At 35.7% G+C, this 21,481-nt stretch overlaps 1 protein-coding gene and 1 pseudogene across 10 annotated transcripts in view; both read left to right on the top strand.

Moving 5' to 3' along the window:
- DLG2 (discs large MAGUK scaffold protein 2) overlaps positions 1–21,481 on the top strand; it is a 2,226,746-nt gene that overhangs the window by 547,415 nt on the left and 1,657,850 nt on the right. The window lies entirely within an intron of this gene.
- LOC133067429 (acyl carrier protein, mitochondrial-like) lies at positions 5,589–6,240 on the top strand (annotated as a pseudogene).

The following is a 21,481-nucleotide window of genomic DNA, read 5'->3' as shown; positions in this document are numbered from 1 at the left end:
TCCTTGCAGTCCAAGGAACTCTCATGAGTCTTCTCCAACACCACAGTTCAAAAGCATCAATTTTTCAGCGCTCAGCTTTCTTCACAGTCCAACTCTCACATCCATACATGACCACTGGAAAAACCATAGCCTTGACCAGATGGACCTTTGTTGGCCAAGTAATGTCTCTGCTTTTTAATATGCTATCTAGGTTGGTCATAACTTTCCTTCCAAGGAGTAAGCGTCTTTTAATTTCATGGCTGCAGTCACCATCTGCAGTGATTTTGGAGCCCCAAAAAATAAAGTCTGACACTGTTTCCACTGTCTCCCCATCTATTTCCCATGAAGTGATGGGACCAGATGCCATGATCTTAGTTTGGTCTGGCCTCAGTTACAACTATTAGCATTTAATCACATATGAAGCTTTACTAGACTTTTGTGATTCTAACATTTCACTGAGGAAAGCTAAACTCCAACAACATTTTTTATGATAACTGTTCTAGTCAGGGCCTGAGGCCAGATGTCAACAGTATTATGTATTCAAAATTGAAGCATCAATGGGAAGAAATTTCTTATTGTCCTCTGTATTAAATGAATTTGCCAATACTCCTTGTATACCTAAATATACAAAAGGTGTGGTACCGTCATGGTACAGTGGGTGTGTGTATATGTGTGTGTTCTGTACACAGTGGAAAATCCGGCAATAGTTACAGAACACATTTACTTTTAAAATGTTTCTCAATGATTGTTAATTCACAACTAAATATGGACTTAATTTAGGACTGAATAATTGAAAGTTGCTTGCATGTGAGTACTGTGGTGGTTTTTGAAGTAATGATAATGACTTAATGAAATTGAGTAAGCATTATTTTGGTTTTTTTTTTAAATCAGTGGTATATTTTGCTGTCTAATTTTTCTTATTTCTCTAGTTTCTGGTGTATAATTTGTTTTGACAGAATGCTCTTGCCCCATGGAAAGAGTATCTCCAGATCCTTCTGCAGACATTTTGAGAGACCTGAATGTATGACGATATGTTAAGGAAGCCTAAAACAAAACTTGGAGTGAAATGTTTGCAACAAAGTCAGGGTTCCAAAGAGAGTAAGTTCAGGAGACTTCAACTAATGTGTGGAGAGGGTGGCAACAGGAAGAGAGAGGGAAAAAAATCACTGATAAGGCTCTTAGATGATTTTATTTTACTACGAGTGACTCTTTTTGCATGTTAAAAGCAGATGGTAGATGCATAGACAAGATGTAGTGAGGAGTCAAGGCAATTATTCATTTTCTTTGGGCTCAGGAATATACCATGGAAGGAAAGTTTTGCTTTGGGGGTCTACATTATGTAAATTCCTTGTCTTCGCTGATTGAATTAAGAGGGGAAAATCAGATGGTTTTCTACTTGATCTGTGTTTTAATTGTTACTCTAGCACAAATAAAATAGAAAAACTGTAGTTTCAGTGCCATTTACCTTGAGGTTGTTTTGCAAAGGCTGAATGTTAAACTGTTTTACATAAGTAAGATTGTTTCAGATTCATTTCCCATCCTGTACTAGTTCCTGGCTCTTTGGTTGCTTGACCTAGATTCTAAAACTCCGGCAGACCTTCATCTCTGTACCCTTGTATCTCATTTTATAAGTGGTGTAATATTGTCTACTTTTCAATAACTTTGTCATAAATTACCATATTTGATCTCCCCCAAAACTTAATGAAATCAATGAGACCAATTTAATTAGCGATGGCTTTCAGAAGAAGCCAAGATGTGGCAAGTTCAGAACCTTAGACCAGTGCATTCTGCTTTTCAAAAGCTGACAATTTCTCAGATATCTCAATTTAATGAAAACATTAATCAGGCCTTCACCAGTTTACCAATCTAAACTGAATAAACTTCAATTCTATCTTTGTAAAATGGGCATGATAATCCTTAACAGAAAAGTTTAAAGAGGATGTCAAAAATTATAAAGTGTCCAGCAATTTATGTTGATGCTCGATAAACAACTAGTATTTTCTGTGTATCTCTGTCATAGATACAGAATAGATGTATAGATAAAGCATACATCTATCATGTAGTTTTGTAATTGTTCATCTTTATACTCTTCCTCTGAACTTTCAGACAGTGAGTTCTTTGAGGGTGGAAGACTGTTTGTTTCTGTGTTTATTTTAAGCTCTGGATTCTTTTGTGTGCTATAAATATTTACTGTGTTAATGAACGTAAGGTGTGTATAATGTGTAAATAGATTAATCCGAGAAGATGGGTAGGCATAGTTACCAGTTTTTGTTTTGTGGGTTTTTGCTTTACAGTTGACCCTTGAACAACAAAGATTTGAGCTGCATGAATACACTTATATGTTAATTTTTTTCAATTGTTGATATTATAGCACTACCTGACCTGTGATTTGTTGAATCTATGAACTCTGAAACAGAGATATGAGGAGCCCTAGATATGGACAGCCTGTATAGGAGAAGTGCTGACTATAAATTATACATGGATTTGCAGCTGTGAGGGGGACAAGCATCTCTAATCCCCTTTTTGCTCTGTGTGGAGGGTCTGTACCCATAATCCTCTTTTTGTTCAAAGGTCAATGGTATTTTATTTTTGGCATTTTGCAATTATGCTACAAAACAAGCTGTTTTTGCTCCTGATGGACTCCATTACACAAGTTTTAAGCTAGTGATTATTATTTTGGCCTAAAATAAGAGAATATCAGAAGTTGGATATTTAATTTTACTTCTTACTTTTTCACTTAATGTAGCTGTGACAGTAATAACCTGCATTACAACCCAAAGGAAAACTATGTACATACATATATATATATATATATGTATGTATGTGTATAGTTTTTGTTCAGTTGCTGAGTCATGTCCAACTATTTGTGACCCCATGGACTGCAGCATGCCAGGCCTCCCTGTCCCTCACCATCTCCCGGAATTCACCCAAGTTCATGTTCATTGAATTGGAGATGCCATCGAACCATCTCATCCTCTGTTGTCCCCTTTTCCTTTTGCCGTCAATCCTTCCCAGCACCAGGGTTTTTTCGAGTGAGTTGGCTTTTCACATCAGGTGGCTAAAGTTTTGGAGCTTCAACTTCAGCATTAGTCCTTCCAATGAGTATCAGGGTTGATTTCCCTTAGGATTGACTGGTTTGATCTGCTTGCAGTCCATGGGACTCTCAAGAGTCTTCTCCGGCACCACAATTTGAAAGCATCAATTTTTTGGTGTTCAACCTTCATTTTCTGTGTATATATGTTTTATATATATATATGATCCAGTCTTAATGGTTTTCTGTTTGCCTCATTCTAAGATTTATGAACTTAAAGGGACAACACTCTTCTTGTTTTCAGATCTCAGAGGTTTATATGAGACCTTCCTGTTTACTAATAAAAATGAGAAAAAAATACTCCTGACTTTTTTGGTATCAAATTTATTTACCTCAGGTTCTTCATTTTCTCATAGGTTTGATGCTTGTGTATTTATTTAATGACAATTACATAACTCTAAAAGCACTACATTATGAACCCTTATAGGTCTTGTAAATCAGTTAAGATTCTACTTGCCCCACCTCTGGCCCAGAGGATATGTTATTGAAGTAATGAATGTTGTCAATACTTGCAATTCAGTGGAAAATTAATAATAAAGTAAACAGCCTGTTCTGAGCCTGGTTGTTATGGAGTGATTAAAATATTGATTAGAATAGAAAAGCAAATCTTTGATATTTTAACTTGTTTAGATACATATTAAGCATTAATCAGAGATAGTATTAATAGTGAGGATGAGGAGGTCATGACAGCAGTGATGACAATAACGTAGGCAACACTTGTCAAAACATTTCTATTTACTTTAATAGTTCAAGTTCCCATTTGTAGATGGATAAAATGTGGTTTACAGCAGCTAGGGAATTTACATTTATGTAACTATTGCACTATCTTGTCTGCGTTCAAACACAAGCCTTTAATCTGGTGACAAAATGCCTACTTTACGTTTATTGTTGTTTATATTTATGGGGACAGTAACATGTACACAATTCTCTTATAGTTTTACATATCATTTTTTGTGTTTGTGGTTATATTCTTTTCCTTAGTGCTGAAACATATGATCTTTTTTTTGGTCTTGATTACATTTGCCATACATTTATCAGTTTTATTATCTAGACCAAGAACCAAGTGCTTTCTTTCTTTATCATTTTTCTATGTTCCCATTAGTTTCTGATTTTCTTTTTGGGATTTTCTTCTTTTCATTTTATTTTTATTTTGAGTGCTTTTTTTAACATCTTAATATAAATGCATCTTACTTTCTTTTTAAAAAAAATAATCATTTAAGCCTATTAACTTATCTCTGTGTTTAAAAGAATTCCATAAAGGTCATACATTATATTCCCATTTTTATGGTTTTTCTAAATGGCCTGAAATATTAATTTTATTTCCTATTATATAGTATTTATCTTCCAGTTTTATTAAGATATAACTGACATACAGGATTGTATAAGTTTAAGGTGTATAGCACATTGATTTGACTTACATCCATCATGAAATGATTACCACAGTAAGTTTGGTGGCCATCCATCATGTAGTATAGATGCAAAATTAAAGAACTAGAAAAAATATCTGTGATGAGAACTTTTAGGATTTATTTTCTTGATAACTTTCACATATAACACACAGCAATGTTAATTATATTTATCATTTTGTACTTTACATCCCTAGTACTTACTTATTTCATGAAGTTTGTACTTTCCGACTGCCTTCGTCCAATTTCACATACACCCCACTCCCCACCTCTGTTAGCCATAAATCTGGTCTCTTTTTCTAAGAGTTATTTGGTTGGTTTGTGAAGTAGCATTTATCTGTGATACAATGATAGTTCCTGGGTATGCAACATGTTGATTTATTTCTATGCATTATAAAATAATCATGGTGATAAATCTAGTTACTTTCTGTCATCATACAAAGTTACAGTTTTTAATAATGTTTCAAATTTTTTCTTCATTTTGAAAAGGTTATCATTGTTTAGTTTTATTCCTATGTATTAGTTCTTAATTTTCACTTTTAAATTACTGTGCATGCATGGTAAGTTACTTTAGTCATGTCCAACTTTTTGTAACCCTGTGGACTTCTCTAGTCATCCCGGCTCCTGTGTTCAAGGGGTTCTATGGAGTGGGTTGCCATGCCCTCCTACAAGGAATCTTCAAGGAATTGACCCGGGGATTAAACCCATGTCTCCTTATGTGCTGGCAAGTTGGTTCTTACCACTGGCACTACCTGGGAAGTCCTACAATCAGAGAATATTGCCTTTATGAGTCTTACATTTTAAAATAACTGATTTTTGTGGTCTAACAAGTAATAAACTTTAGTAGAGTTCAATGAATATGTTAAAAGAAGGGATGTTTCCTGTGGGATAAAAAAATTTATTTTTTTTATTAAATCTGTCTTATTAATTGTATTGTTACAGTTCTTTAAGTCTAAAGTTTACTTGCTTGGATCAACAGAGCATAATGATGCATGTTAAAGTATCCCAATAAAATTATGATTTTGGGAGTGAAAGACTGGAAGGCAGAGGTATGGACAGGGTATAAATCTGATCTACTCTTTAAGAATTTGTAGATCCTGGGTCGGCGTAGCCATGGCGGCTCGTGTCCTTCGCGCCTGTGTCCGCCGACTTCCCACGGCCTTCACGCCGCTGCCCAGGCTCCCCAGGCTTGCCGCGGCTCGGCCGCTCAGCGCTGCCCTCTTCGCCGCGGAGACCGGACGAGGCCGGGGGCCCCGCGGCCGGCCTTTGTGCTCGCGCAGGTTCCAGGCAGAGTTACCCAGCCGTGCCGCCAGTATAGCGACGCACCGCCTTTGACATTTAGGGAATCAAGGACCGTGTTCTTTACCTCTGGAAACTCTATGACAAGATTGACCCAGAAAAGCTTTCAGTAAATTCCCATTTTATGAAAGACCTGGGCTTAGACAGTTTGGACCAAGTGGAGATTATCATGGCCATGGAGGACGAATTTGGGTTTGAAATTCCTGATACAGATGCGGAGAAGTTAATGTGCCCACAAGAAATTGTAGATTACGTTGCAGATAAGAAGGATGTATATGAATAAAATATCAGACCCCTTTTCCTCACTGAGAAGGCTCAGAAGATGCTGGCGAGTGTCTGGCAGTGAGAACACATTTCTGCATCATTGCTGACTTTGAGAGTAATTCTGTTTAGACTTGTATTTAAATTGTCTTAAGTGTTTTTGCCCTTTGAAAATAAATCTGTAAAACCAAAAAAAAAAAAAAAAAAGAATTTTCCTCGGTGAGATTGGTGACTTACTTAGAGGCACAGATTCACATAGCTTTGGTATAGATACAGAGTAGAAGTTGAAATATGTGTCTTTCCACCAGATTTTTTAATTTGATTTTGTTCTGTTTTAGAAGTCAAAGCATATGTCAATAGTGATAGTTACTCAATCTGTTCTCACCATTTAGAAACTATAAAGAGAATATTTTCCTCTTACCTAGATGTAAATTATTGGTTGATATGTCAGTGGTTTTGTATATTTGTGTGTCCTTTTTTGTTTTTATGGCCACTTTAATAGAAAATTTCTGTGTGCATATCCTGTACCAATCAATATCATGAGAAATAGAAATTTTGATTATTCATCTCAATTTCCTACTGACTATCTACCTTCGTACCCTAAAAGAAAGCACATAATGTTTCTTCACTATGCCTTCTCTCATTTCAACTTGAGAAATATGGAAATCACATATAAAATAAGTGTGCATGTGTTACTGGTATAGAGATTTAATTTTTATGAACATATCCTAGACCAAATGTCATTATGAGGAGTGAACATTTTGATTAATTATCTAGATCCTTGGTAAGGTATTTCACATCTCTGCCAAATACATGTATGGCATTAATCTATGGGAGTGTCAATTTTTTAAGAGAAACAAGGCTTTTTGTTCCTTATATGTCGTTATTCCGGAGAAGGCAATGGCACCCCACTCCAGTACTCTTGCCTGGAGAATCCCATGGATGGAGGAGCCTGGTAAGCTGTAGACCATGGGGTCTCTAAGAGTTGAACATGACTGAGCGACTTCCCTTTCACTTTTTACTTTCATGCGTTGGAGAAGGAAATGGCAACCCACTCCAGTGTTCTTGCCTGGAGAATCCCAGGGACGGGGGAGCCTGGTGGCTGCCGTCTATGGGGTCGCACAGAGTCTGCCACGACTGAAGTGACTTAGCAGCAGCAGCAGCATGTTGTTATTCTTCATTCCAGGAGATAATGGAAAAGAAATCTTGTTCTCCAAGATGTCCTAGACTTCCTTTGGTCAGTTTTTTTCTTCTTATTTTTTATTAGTTCATTGATGACAGTAACTCGGAAGAGAGAGAAGGAAGAGTGAGTGGTCAAGGTGGATGTATTCTGCAAGGGCAAGTGTTTGCATCCTATATGGTGAGGATGGAGATTATATATTGACAGTTATCTAGGGTAGGTATTCTCTCATTTTCTGCAGGATTTTGTTCCAGTTACTTGACTACTTTTTCCCCAATTGGAATAGTATTATTAATCCCTACCTGAGAGGCAATAAAATGAAGTAGAGTAATTCTAGTTTGTGGCATAGGTGTGGATGCTGTAGAGATGACCCTGATAAGCACTCTTTGTTAAGAATATTAGGTCACAGAGGTTTAAGGGGAAAATACCTAAAGATGGGTTATTAAAGTTAATTTTTTTAAGCTTGACCTGTAGAAGGTCATCATTAACATTGTGTGATTAATTTAAAAAAGGGAGTATGGGCAAAAGTCAGATTACCTGGCAAAGGGACAAATGAAAAACGTAAAGGAAGAGAATGTGCCGCTCTTCCTGAGCGTTCTTTGTTTCTTTAGAAAGGGAAGAGAGAAACTGGTATATGCCTGCAGAGTGTTTGTGGCTCAGCTGTAAGGGATCCACCTGCAATTCTGGAGACCTGGGTTTGATCCCTGGGTTGGGAAGATCCCCTGGAGAAGGGAAATGCTGCCCACTCCAGTATTCTGGCCTGGACAATTCCATGGACTATATAGTCCAGGGGGTTGCAAAGAGTCAGGCACGACTGAGTGACTTTCACTTTCACTGTAGAGACTTTGAGCCAGTGCTCCCCTACCCCAAACAAACACTTTTAGATGAGAAAAGAGATGGGCCATATTTTTAGGCTAAATAAAAAGATCCAGATAGAGGAAGATGTTGACTCTGTAAATCAGAGGGCAGCAAACTTTCCATAAAGTGCTAGATAATAAATATTTTAGGCTTTGCAGGCCATGTTGTCTCTGTAGAAACCACTCAAGTCTGTCATTATAAAATAAAAGCAGCCATAAATAATATGTTAAAAAAAATGGGCATGCTACTTTCAAAATTTTTATTTACAAAAGAAGGCAGCAAGCCAGACTTGATTCATGGGCCATAGTTTGCCAGCCTCTAATATGAGAGGCAGAGGAGTACAGAAGAAAAGATGGAAGGGAGTAGGACGAGGCTGACTGTGGCCATCCGTTAGCTTTCCAGGCCTGAGTGGTGTGTGTGTGTGCAGAGAGGACGCAGCTAATGACCACAAGTTTTCTCAGCGAGCGAGAGGACTTTCTAGCATGTCAAAATGAGCGAGTATGGTGATTAAAGACTTGGGGGAAGATGGTAATGATTTAGAAACCGTTTTTTGTTTGTTTGTTTTGAGGGAAATGAGAGAGAAAGCTGATAAAGATAGTGCCCAACTGGTTATGAAAGCTAAGACTATGTAGAATTTACTATTAGCAGAATAGGGTGATTCCCTTTCCCACAAAACTTCAGCATCTGGGTGGAAAGAGCAGTTACAGCATTGATCTGCAGGTTTGGGCTTTGCTGAGCAGATACATTTGAACTAACATGAATCAAAGATATTTGTGAGACAATAGTTCAAATGAATAGCCATTAGGTTCAAGCCAGATAAGAAGGAAAAGATCAAAAGGGACCTGTAAAGTGAGAGAAAGTGAAGAGATTAAGGCACTAGATATCCATCTCTGTGAGGCTGCAGAACAGGAGGTGAGAAAAGGAGTGAACTGTTAAGAGATTGAGGGAAAAATAGTACAATAGCACAGTAAATGTTCAACACACAGTTTTGATAGATTGCTGTCCTGAGTGAAGCTTACTGCCTGAGACTGATAATGAAGTAAATGTCAAAGAAATGAATATTTACACAAGTTATATATTCCTAGCTTCTAGAATTTTGGCTATTAAGAATAGAAATCATTGACAATGTAATTATTATGTGACATAATCCTGAATTAATTTCAGTAAGAACAACATGGTAATTTAGCAATGATATTTGCCTGTAGTTTTTTATTTTACCTGTAGTTTTTAAAAACTTTTTTATTATTTAAATTTACTGTCTGAAATAAACTGGTTTTTAATCATAAATTTAACTTTTTCATTACAATGTACTTTTTCAGAGCTACTTTTAATTCATAATTCTAGTTCATTTCATAGTCAATAAAGTAACATTGTTATTCCATACTACTTCCATGAGATAAGTTACCATAAAGTGTTAAAAGAGTTTTGAATTTAAGATTATCAAGAGGTAAATTCATGGTATGGAGTTTCATTTAACATTTGGTCAAGACTGGAGAAAAATTCTTGACATAGAAGAAAAATAGCTAGTTATTTAGTATACCTCCTTAGTGTTTTCTGAATGCCAAGCTCTGCATTTTGAGCTTCATAATCTTCCTTGGGAAAGTTTATTGAAGCTGGAGACCTAAATTCTGCCAAAATTTGTGAATTATATTCTTTCCACCCTTTTATCAAGCATGATCTCTCACCACCCTATGAATTTAAGACAATGTCTTCCATGTGTTTTGAGGTCAAGTAATTAACACTCCAGATTGTGAAAGGTGGCAGTTGAAAACGGCAACTCAGCACAGTGAGTGGCGGTGGCTTAAACAATGCCACGGCTCAGTTTCTCATTGAAAGAAATGCGTTTTCTGTTAGAGTCTTTTAAAAATTTTAACTGAAGGGTAATTGCTTTATAGAATTTTGTGGTTTTGATAGTCTTCTATAATTAAACATTAAATGTTGGACTGCAATATAAACTGTTAAACTATATGACTACAAATAGGATAATGTATTTAGAAAATTGAATTTATCAAATTGTAAAGTGGTACATGAATGTGGGCATTGTAAGCAATGAAGAATTTTCAGAGGTAAAATGGACCATGGCACAAAAGGACAGGCTTTTAAATATGCCAGTCTGAAGAACAATGTCAGTTTACACTTGATTTTGGCATTTGCTCCTTTTGTAACTTTGGCACATTTTCATTTCAGTCATGTTCAGCCTTATTGGTGATTTCCCTAAGCATTACCAATGTCCTCTGACACTCTTTTGACTAGAGGCTAAAAAACAATCAGTTTTCAAAAAATAAAAGTTTTAACTGTCTTTAGATACCAAGGGAACATTTCATGCGAAAATGGGTTCAATAAAGGACAGAAATGGTATGGACCTAACAGAAGCAGAAGATATTAAGAAGAGGTGGCAAGAATACACAGAAGAACTATACAAAAAAAATCTTCATGACCCAGATAACCACAATGGTGTGATCACTCACCTAGAGCCAGACATCCTGGAATGTGAAGTCAAGTGGGCCTTCGAAAGCATCACTACGAACAAAGCTAGTGGATGTGATGGAATTCCAGTTGAGCTATTTCAAACCCTGAAAGATGATGCTGTGAAAGTGCTGCACGCAATATGCCAGCAAATTTGGAAAACTCAGCAGTGGCCACAGGACTGGAAAAGGTCCGTTTTCATTCCAATCCCTAAGAAAGGCAATCCCAAAGAATGCTCAAACTACCGCACAATTGCACTCATCTCACACGCTAGTAAAGTAACGGTCAAAATTCTCCAAGCCAGGCTTCAGCAATATGTGAACCGAGAACTTCCAGATGTTCAAGCTGGATTTAGAAAAGGCAGAGAAACCAGAGATCAAATTTCCAATATCTGTTGGATCATCGAAAAAGCAAGAGAGTTCCAGAAAACATCTATTTCTGCTTTATTGACTACTCCAAAGCCTTCGACTGTGTGGATCACAATAAACTGTGGAAAATTCTGAAGGAGATGGGAATACCAGACCACCTGACCTGCCTCTTGGGAAACCTGTATGCAGGTCAGGACGCAACAGTTAGAACTGGACATGGACCAACAGACTGGTTCCAAATAGGAAAAGGAGTACGTAAAGGCTGTATATTGTCACCCTGCTTATTTAACTTACATGCAGAGTACATCATGAGAAACACTGGGCTGGAAGAAGAACAAACTGGAATCAAGATTGCCGGGAGAAATATCAATACCTCAGATATGCAGATGACACCACCCTTATGGCAGAAAGTGAAGAGGAACTAAAAAGCCTCTTGATGAAAGTGAAAGAACAGAGTGAAAAAGTTGGCTTAAAGCTCAACATTCAGAAAACCAAGATCATGGCATCTGGTCCCATCACTTCATGGGAAATAGATGGAGAAACTGTGGAAACAGTGTCAGACTTTATTTTTTTGGGCTCCAAAATCACTGCAGATGGTGACGCAGCCATGAAATTAAAAGACGCTTATTCCTTGGAAGGAAAGTTATGATCAACCTAGATAGCATATTAAAAAGCAGAGACATTACGTTGCCAACAAATGTCCACCTGGTCAAGGCTATGGTTTTTCCAGTGGTCATGTATGGATGTGAGAGTTGGACTGTGAAGAAAGCTGAGCACAGAAGAATTGATGCTTTTGAACTGTGGTGTTGGAAAAGACTCTTGAGAGTCCCTTGGACTGCAAGGAGATCCAACCAGTCGAAATTATGCTGCAATGAATGGAGTATGCATGTGTCTTTTCAAGTTAATGTTTGCATTTTCTTTGGATAAATGCCCAGAATTGTTTTCTTTGTTTCTTTTTCAGGCATTTATTGTTAGTAGAAGTACACCTGGTTTCTGTGTGTTGATTTTATGTCCTACAACTTAACTGATTTTGCTTATTAGTTCTAATAGTTTTTGATGAAATCTTAAGAATTTCCTCTATATAAGATCATATCATCTGCAGAGAAGGAAAATTTTGCTTCTTTTTCAATTTAGATGCCTTTTAAACATTTCTCTTTCTGATTGATCTCGCTAGGACTTCCAGTACTATGTTGAAGAGGAGTAGTGAGAATGGACACCCTTATCTTACTCCTGATCTTTGAGGAAATGCTTTCAACCTTTTACCGTTCAGTATGATGTCAGCTGTGGATTTGTCATATATGAGCTTTATTATGTTGAGGTATATTCTTTCCATACCCCATTCCTTGGGTGTTTATATTATGGTAGGGTATGAATTTTACCAAATGCTTTTATGCATCTGTTGAGATGATCGTATGATTCTTATCTTTCATTATATTAATGTGACATATCACATATATTGATTGCATATGCTGAACCATTCTTGCATAAGATTCAGTTGATCATAGTGTGTGATCCTTCTATTGTGCTGTTGAATTTTGTTTGCTTGTATTTAGTTGAAAATTTTTGCATCTATACTGATCAGGAACATTGGACTGTAGGTTTTTTTTTCCCCTTGTAGTATAATTATCTGCTTTTCAAGCAGAATGGTGCTGACCTTGTAAAATGATTCTGAGAGTATTCCCTTCTCTTCAATTTCTGGAAGAGTTTAAGAAGAGTTTGCCTTAATTCTTCCTTGAGTATTTGGTAAAAATAAAGAGAGAAGACTCAAATAATTAAAGTCATAAGTGAAAAAGGAGACATGACAACTGATACCAGAGAAATACAAAAGAGCATGAGAGACTATTGTGCCAGCAAACTAAATAGTCTAAAAGACATGGCTCAATTCCCAGAAACATGCACCTTACTAAGACTGAATCATTAGGAAATATGGAAAATCTGAACAGAACTTTTGAAGTAAGGAGACTGAATTAGTAATCAAAAATTCTCCACAGGAAAAAGAGGCCCAGGATCAGATGGTTTCACTGGTGAATGAGACACAGTGTAAATTTCTGGTGAAAGTAAATCAACGTTTCTTGCTGTGCTGTGTTTAGTTGTGTCTGACTTTGCAACCCCATGGACCATAGCTGGGCTCCTCTGTCCTTGGGGAGTCTCCAGGCAAGAATACTGGAGTGGGTTGCCATGCCCTCCTCTAGGAGATCTTCCTGATCCAGGAATCAAACCAGAGTCTCCTGCGTTGCAGGCGGATTCTTTACCAGCTTAGCTACCAGGGAAGCCCCTTAAAGTCACCTCTAAGTTATACGTAGTCTTTCCTGAGTTAAAAGCTCTGCGTCTATAGAGATAGCTTGAAAGGAACTAAAACATTGAGCTCCAAATATGTACTAAGTTCTGTGTTAAGAACTTTATATATTTTCCACTTACTCTTTACAAGAATCTGTTGAGTAAAGGTATTATTTTACTGCTTTTATGTGGAAAATTAAGTCTGAGAGAAGTTAAGCAGCTTGCCTAAAACTACACAGATGGCATTGAATGAAGCCATAATTTAAACTTTAGCCTAACTCCTAAATTCGTAATTTTTTATACTTCTCCCAGTCCATTCTTACTATAGATGTTCTTGTTGTTTATTTGTTTTATTGAAAATACTTAGATTTCTTGACATTGGCGTCCTGTATTTTGAGGAGAAGCCATGTTTTGATATATAAATTAATTTAGGCAAAAGTGCTGACATCATGAGTAATAAACTTCTAGTGTATTTTCCACCAATTTTTTTTAGGAGAAAAATTACCTGCTCTAGTAATAGTGTTTTAAGCTTTTAATAATGTAATAACATGGGTATTTTTTCTTAATTCAGTGTTTCCCTACTTCTGCCTGCATAAATGTTATCTTCAGTGTTTCACATTAGTTTATATTTTTCATTGCATTTCTAAAACAATAGTAAATACAGCTTAACAAAATAGCTGCAAGGTACATAGTAACTAAAGGATAGAAAACTTAAAATTCTGTTTCAGAATTCTTTTTTTCTCTTATGGGCATTGCTTTCCTTTTATATTTGAAGATTTTTGTTTTATTCTCCAGGTTTTCACTTATGCCTATTGTTTATTATTTAAAGCAATTTCACTGATAATTTTCAATTTATTAGCTGAGAAGAGCTGTTTAATCCTTATTGTTGTTATGTGCTTTGACTTAGACTGTTAATAACAATGAGAACATTTTTATGTTATAACATATGTTATAACCCTATGTTATAACATTAGGGTCTGGAACATTTTTATCTGAAAGTTAGAAAATGGTTGTTGAAGTTCTTTTTCAGGCTTGGGTTCTTTTCCTATTTCTAAGTTTATGTAATTTCTCTATGCAGTCTTTGCACCATAGCTCCATCAGGGCATCTAAAATATTATGTGTTGTCTGTTAGGGTCCAAGGATACATACTCCAAGAGGGTGAGCAAGCTAGGCAGAAGCTACCTCTCCTTGTAAGACTGTCTTGAAAGGGATATAGAATCACTTTCATCATATTCTATTAATTGAGCCATGTCACAGAGGACTGCCCAAGTTCAAGAGGAGGGGACATAGATTCCTTAATAGGAAAATGGCAAGATTCTACAAGAGCATGTGGGACAGAAACAGATTACAGGTATTTTTGGAAAATAAAATCTTCCATAAAAATGCTGCTACTGAAGGCACAAGAAAGACTAAATTTTTCCACACTGAAAAAGGAAAGATACTTAATATTTATAAGGACATTTTGTGAACTTGTCACTTTATATGATTGACTTTATTTATTGCTTTCAACAATTCTCCTTACTTTAAAAATGATGATACAAGCTGCAACTGTGATGGAATTTGTCAAAGGCCACTTGGCTTCTAAATGGGAGAGCTAGAATTCAATCCAAGTTTTTTCTGACTCTTAAACCCATAATTATTATTATTTTTATGCTCACGTTAGCAGGCAGGAGTTGTGGGGGGAAATGCTCATTTGATATTGTATCACCTTAAGTTCTTTATTAACCAGAATATTATTCTTTCTAAAGTATTTTAGTATTTCATATTCATAATGATGTATGATATATCTGTTTAATCAGCAAATAAATATTTAGTGGTAAGTATGTATTGCTTAGTATAATAACTATATTTATAATTATAATGCCTATTTCTTTGCCTTATAGTAATTTGTTTATATATATATATATAAACAAATTACTATATATAGTAATTTGTATATATATAAATTTATAGTAATAAAATATAGTAATTTATATATATATAAATATATATATTTATATTATAATATATATAAATATATATTTATATTATAATATATATTAAATTATATATATTTACTATATATATATAGTAATAATATATAGTAATTTATATATATATAAAACCTCTTGATCAGGCTATGGTTTCCTTGATATCAGTGAAAGTATCTAATTCCTATGCATGCCTACAACATGCAACAGTAAAGCACACTCATAGTTACAAATGTTTGATGAAGGAATAAATTGTACTATTGGGTATACATGATATAGTCTTGTTTTCCAGGTTATTTGTTTTAACAGAAAACTACTCCTTGTCTGTAGTAGAAAAATTTTGTATAAATAGAGGGGTCTTGTAAGAGTATGAAAGTCACTTAATTATCTTTGTATAGTTTAAGACAGACTTGAATAAAGGAAGGCATTTCCAACAGAGGATAAGTCTTTAAAATAATATGACTCAAATGTGTCATTTTAGTATGAAGAAACTAAGGTCTGGAGAAATCATGTAAATAGTGTAATTTAAGCTCACACACCTACTTAAAGTCCAGGAAAATATGCTAACTTATATTTACTTGCTCTCTCACTCTTCCCAGTTCATTATTAATCTAATTTTAAATAGGTTACTTTTGTTATTGTTCAGTTGCTAAGTCTTGTCTGACTCTTTGTGACTGGACTGCAGTGCGCCAGGCTTCCCTGTCCTTCACTGTCTCCTGGAGTTTGCTCAAACTCATGTCTGTTGAGTCAGTGAAAAGTCACATGTTTTCATCAGTTTTTGAAGATTATATTTTTAATTTGAATTATGTCTCTGGGTAGAATCAGTCTTAGACAGATTACATCCCAAGAGATCATTTTACTCTGTATGTTTGATTTTATGAAATAGTTCTCTGCAGAGAAAAATAGAACATTAAATGGAAAGTCACATTTTCATATTTACTAGCTCTGTATCTTTGAACAAAGCATCAAATGTTTCCTAGTCTCTATTCCTTTATTTCTGAATTAGGTAGTTGTAATGGTTCTCAACCTGGGTCATTACAACCTTGTGCAGTTGAAGGTGGGAAGGGAGTGGTGTATTTTCACCCTGACTGGAGACATTCTTGGTAGTTAGTGGATAAAGGCCAAGGAAAATAAGTACCCTTCAAATATGTGAGACCAACTTACACAATGAAACCTTTTCTTGACCAAACTGGCAATAGTGCCTATGTTGAGAATCAGTGATTTTTTTTTTTTTTTTTTAGTTCTGAGACTAGATTTTTCTAATTTGGAAACTTCTTTATGAGGCAAAATGCATGAGAAAATGTGTCTTAGTCTCAGTACATGATTAAAAAGTAAATAAAAGAATTTTTTGCCTTGGGGAGAAAACAATTAGCATCTTTCTTATTTGTTTGTTTTCATTCCCTTCAATATGAATAAATCATCATGCCAAAATTTAGACTTTGAGGAAGACCATAAGTGAAATACCTTGCAAAATAGATCTCTGAGTCAAGTTCTCAGATGGATTTTGGAGCAATCCATTTGAGTTAGTGTTGAGAGCTCAGTGTATATATAAATAAAATTATTCTCCCTTTAGACAATGTAAGTAGGAGAGAGAGAGAAATTATGATAGAAGAAAAGGTTTGAAAGGTGCTGTGTGGAGCTGCTTTACCAGCTCATTAAGATGTTTTAGGGAGAGGACAATTCAAGGACACGTGTATCTCCTAATCATATATAAATCAGGTTGGGACTAGTGCTTAATGGAATTGGGTTTGAACTCTCAGAACATCTTTCAGGAGACTGAGCAGGCTGTGCTATTTATGGTCTTTAGGTGGTAAGGATGCTGACATATCCTTTTATTACTAGAACTTAAATATATTATCAGGGTGTCTTCATCCTGGTGGGTACAGATTGCAAAGAGTCAGACATGACTTAGCAACTGAACAACAATAGCAACACAGATTGGAAAGATTTTTACTGTCTTTGTAAGAGAGAAAATACATTATTCTTTTGTTTTAAGCAAAGGCATATGATAAGATCAGTCGCTATTATAGCGTAGAAAGTGGAGTCTAAATCTTCATTTTACTCAGAGTCATATTTTTAAGCTTTCAAATGTATTTGAGATTGCATCAATCATTGTTTCATGTATTTTAGCCCTATTGCCTCAAATTTTAAATGTTTTAGAGTTTAGGTACTCTAGCTTGTTTTCCTTGCTTATAATGCTGAGAACAATGCTAGATTCATGGTCAGAATTCCTTGAGTTAAGTTAATTCAAGAAATCACAGGATTTCTGGGAAAAGCTTTGTATAGGGGATTCCTTCGGGAACTATGGCAGAGCAGAGATGGGCTTGAATCTGGTCTTTTGGTCACTTGCCAACCACGTGACCCTAGGGAAGATAGGATCTTGTAAACAATAGGTTCTGGAATGTCAGTTTCTCTTCTAAGCTGTGTGAACTCTGCTTCATTTATAGAGCTTCACAATGATAGCCCCCATCTTTTGAGTTTTGACCATTTAAAAATCCGTTTTGTTTTACATGATTTTTTAGTGTTGTATGAGTGGAATTGATGTGACTCAATAAATACTAGTATTGGACAATAAAATGTTTTTAGAAAGGAATTAATTGCTCTGTGTTATTAAGAGCAGAAGATAAGTTTTCTACGTTGAATTTAAGTGATGTCTTCCAATGTTTAAAATCCATATCTTTCCAGTGTAATATTGCTTCTTATTTTTCCTTTTGTTTGTCTGAATCTTAGACTTAACCTATAATACATGAATATGTACTGCTGGAGAGTTATTCTAATATCGTTGCTGATGAAGAATATTTATGGTTTGTTTCTATACAATGGTCTAAGAGATGAGTGGAAACAATTTACTTTAGCACCCCAATCAATGCATGATTGATTGCTTTTATTTTATTTCTTATGACTCTTGATTTGATTTTTCACTAAAGTTTTTATTTGATATCATTGCATTCTATTACCATTTTAACTTTTCCTTGAGACAGAATAGAAGTTTCTCTCTTCTGAGCTATAGTTTCTCTCTTTTTGAGCTAAAGTTTCTCTTTTTTGAGTTAGGTCTTTTGAAATCATTAGGTCTTATATGAGCATTCTTAAAGCAAAAGTTTGATTTCGTTCATCCTTTCATTACCATCACCTGCAAAATCTAACATAGTCTTGCCCCTACCCTTCCCTATAGTTTCACCTTCTGCCACTCTCTCCTTAGATTCCTATGTTTCAGCTCCACAGGCCTATTTCGTGTCTTTGGGCTTCGGCCATCTCTTCCTTCCGAACGCTCTACCCCTAGATTTTCATGGAATTGACTCTTCATCCTTCAGATCCTAGCTCAAGTGTCACCTCCACAGATGTCTTCCTAACTAATGAACTGGAAAAGGACTGTCCATCAGTCGCTATAATGCCATCCTCCTTTATTTCATTATAGCATTAATCAGTATTAGAAACGTTCTTTTTCACTTATCTCGTATTGTCTGTCAGCCTTCCTTCTACTCAGAGGATAAGTTCAATAAGAACAGAATTGCTCACCACAGGGTCCATGAGACATAGAAACGTGCTGATGGGCAATAAGTCTTGATAAGTATTTGTTCATTGAATGAATGAGTTAAGTTATACTATAGTGAAAACTAATAGTGCCCACAGTTCCTTTCATTTAAAATGAATGGACTATTACTCTTAAAAGGAACCCTAGATAACATCTTACTGAAGCTTTGATTTTCTAAATAAAGAGACTGAGGTCTGTAGAGGCAGAGTGAACTTGATTTCACGCAGCTGGACAGTGAGAGACACAATAGATTCAGAGGTCCACAAAAATATATCTGTAACTAAAGTCTAAAACTTATGAAAAACCAAAAGTTTGTGTAACTTTTTCAACAAAACTCATTTAGTAGCAAACACTCAGCATAAGCAAATATGAGGTGATTTATAGTTTTTTTTTAATATATCCTACTTAGTATCACTATTCATATATTTTTATTACAGAAATATTGATGCATCTGATTACAAGTTTTTGTTCCAAATCTTGCTGGGGTCTATTATTTAATACCTGGTATATATACTGTGAACCTTTCTAAAATTCAGACATTTCTGAATTCTAAAACACAACTGACTCTCAGAATTTCAGATAAGATAGGATGGACTTATTTTTCAATGATATATGTTCTTTCCCATGGAGCTATCAGGGGACTAAGCAATATAGCCACATGAGAAAGTAGCAAAATCATTGGAGTAACAACCGCATATTGCAGATGCAGAACCTGGGATATTGAATGAGCCATACAAAACTATATATTAGGGAGCCACAGAGAAGCACATCTCTTACTCCTGGTCTAGAAAACTTTCTATCAAATCATAAACAGAAAAGGACAGTAAAGAAAACCACACTTGACTCTCTTTTCTGGATCATTTCACATAAATCACCTGGTAATGTTCATAACAACAGCCTGAAGTAGGTACTAATATTGTTTTCATATCTTAGTGAGGTTCTTTGAGAAGTATATATGTTATCCAAGGTCTGCTGCTGCTGCTGCTGCTAAGTCGCTTCAGTCGTGTCCAACTCTGTGCGACCCCATCGATGGCAGCCCACCAGACTCCTCCGTCCATGGGATTTTCCAGGCAAGAGTACTGGAGTGGGTTGCCAGTGCCTTCTCCGTATCCAAGGTCACACGGGTGTAAATAACACATTAGGAATTCTGACTCAGAGTAGTCTGGCTGTAAAAAAAAAAAAAACACTTTAGTTACAACCATGGCTTTTAACCTGTGAAGCTTTTCATGAGACTAAAATATCATATGATTACTAGAAATCATTTACATACTATCAATTCTTTTTCAGTTGTTGAAAATGAATCAAATTAAGTTCTCAAACAATAGAAAGGGACTTAAAATTCCGTAGAGGTGGGCCACTTTTTTTCTGTTGGAATGTTAGGGTTTCAAGATTGTTTGCTGAACTTCTGTTTGCTTGTTATGTGATAGTAAATTAAGAATACTTAGACATTCTAAATATATTAATTATCCATCTGCTCTGTTACTAACAGCAAATGTCAATTGGTGAATACAAGAAAATAGCACTATTTCTTAACCTGGAGTAATATACTCTTCACAAAAGAAACATAATGCTAGAACTCCCAAATTTAAACTGAATTATTTTTGTACTACTTAAATATGCATAAGATTAAACTATTTAAGCTCCATGTATTAATAGCTCCTATACGACTCTTAAACCAAAACAGATTTATACCTTAAATTAATCAAAACTATAAAAAATGCAATCCAAATGGAAGTCATTAATTTAGTATGACAAATGATATTTGTTGAAATTAAATCATTGTCTTGCAATATCTATATGCTAATAACTGCTTCTGCATTGTTCTCTTTAATTTAGCATGGCATATTACTATGAGCTATGTAAGGGCTCCGTTTTCCTGGGACTTTTCTTTATTGTCTGTGTTGTATTCAAACAACTGTGAAATGTTAGTCGATGTAGTGGTCCTTGAGATCATTTGTACTTCATTTGGCTTGAACGCTTCATTACTTAGTAAATCCTCCTCTGTTTCTTTCTTGATCTCACAAGTCAATTAAAGCAGGACTATTTGGCATCCATATGGCTATAAACACACACACCAATGTGGAAACTAAAATCTCAGCACCACACTCAAGTGCTTATTCAGGTAAACCAGCATATATATTGCATTAGTATCATCAGAAAGAAAAATACCAAATGAAGGTTAGTTACCATGAAGAAATCGAGGACATTCACAGATACCCAGGAGTCCAAGGACCCTAATATGACAAACACTGGACTAACATATAAGCTTCCCTGGTGGCTCAGGTGGTAAAGAATCCATCTGCAAAACAGGAGACCTGGGATCAATTCCTGGGTTGGGAAGATCCCCTGGCAACCCACTCCAGTAATTCTTGCCTGGAGAATCCCCATGGACAGAGGAGCCTGGGAAGCTACAGCCCATGGGGTCATAAAGAGTCAGACATGACTGAGTGACTAAGCACACATAGCAAAGAGATTCAGTTACACATAAGCATATATCTAGTCTTCAGATTCTTTTCCCATTTAGGTTGTTACAGAACGTTAAGCAGAGTTCCCCATGCTATGCAAAGCTCAAAAGTTCTTTACATAACGATGCCCCGTTATGAGTAGGGCAAAGATAGGCTGCTGTTCCTCCTGTACCCACGGCAATTATTGCTGAAGACACATGGGAGTTTTTCCCCTGTTAAATCAAGCTGTCCTTGGATTTATTCCCAGTGCAATTCTCCAGATAACCAATAGGAGCTGGAAGTTGATTCATGAAATAAATGTATTTGAAGCTGTGTTCAGATCAGCATAC

The sequence above is a fragment of the Dama dama genome, chromosome 2 (genome assembly GCF_033118175.1).
Source record: "Dama dama isolate Ldn47 chromosome 2, ASM3311817v1, whole genome shotgun sequence".
NCBI classification, from domain to species: domain Eukaryota; kingdom Metazoa; phylum Chordata; class Mammalia; order Artiodactyla; family Cervidae; genus Dama; species Dama dama.
This window is presented reverse-complemented; position numbering and strand designations above follow the sequence as displayed.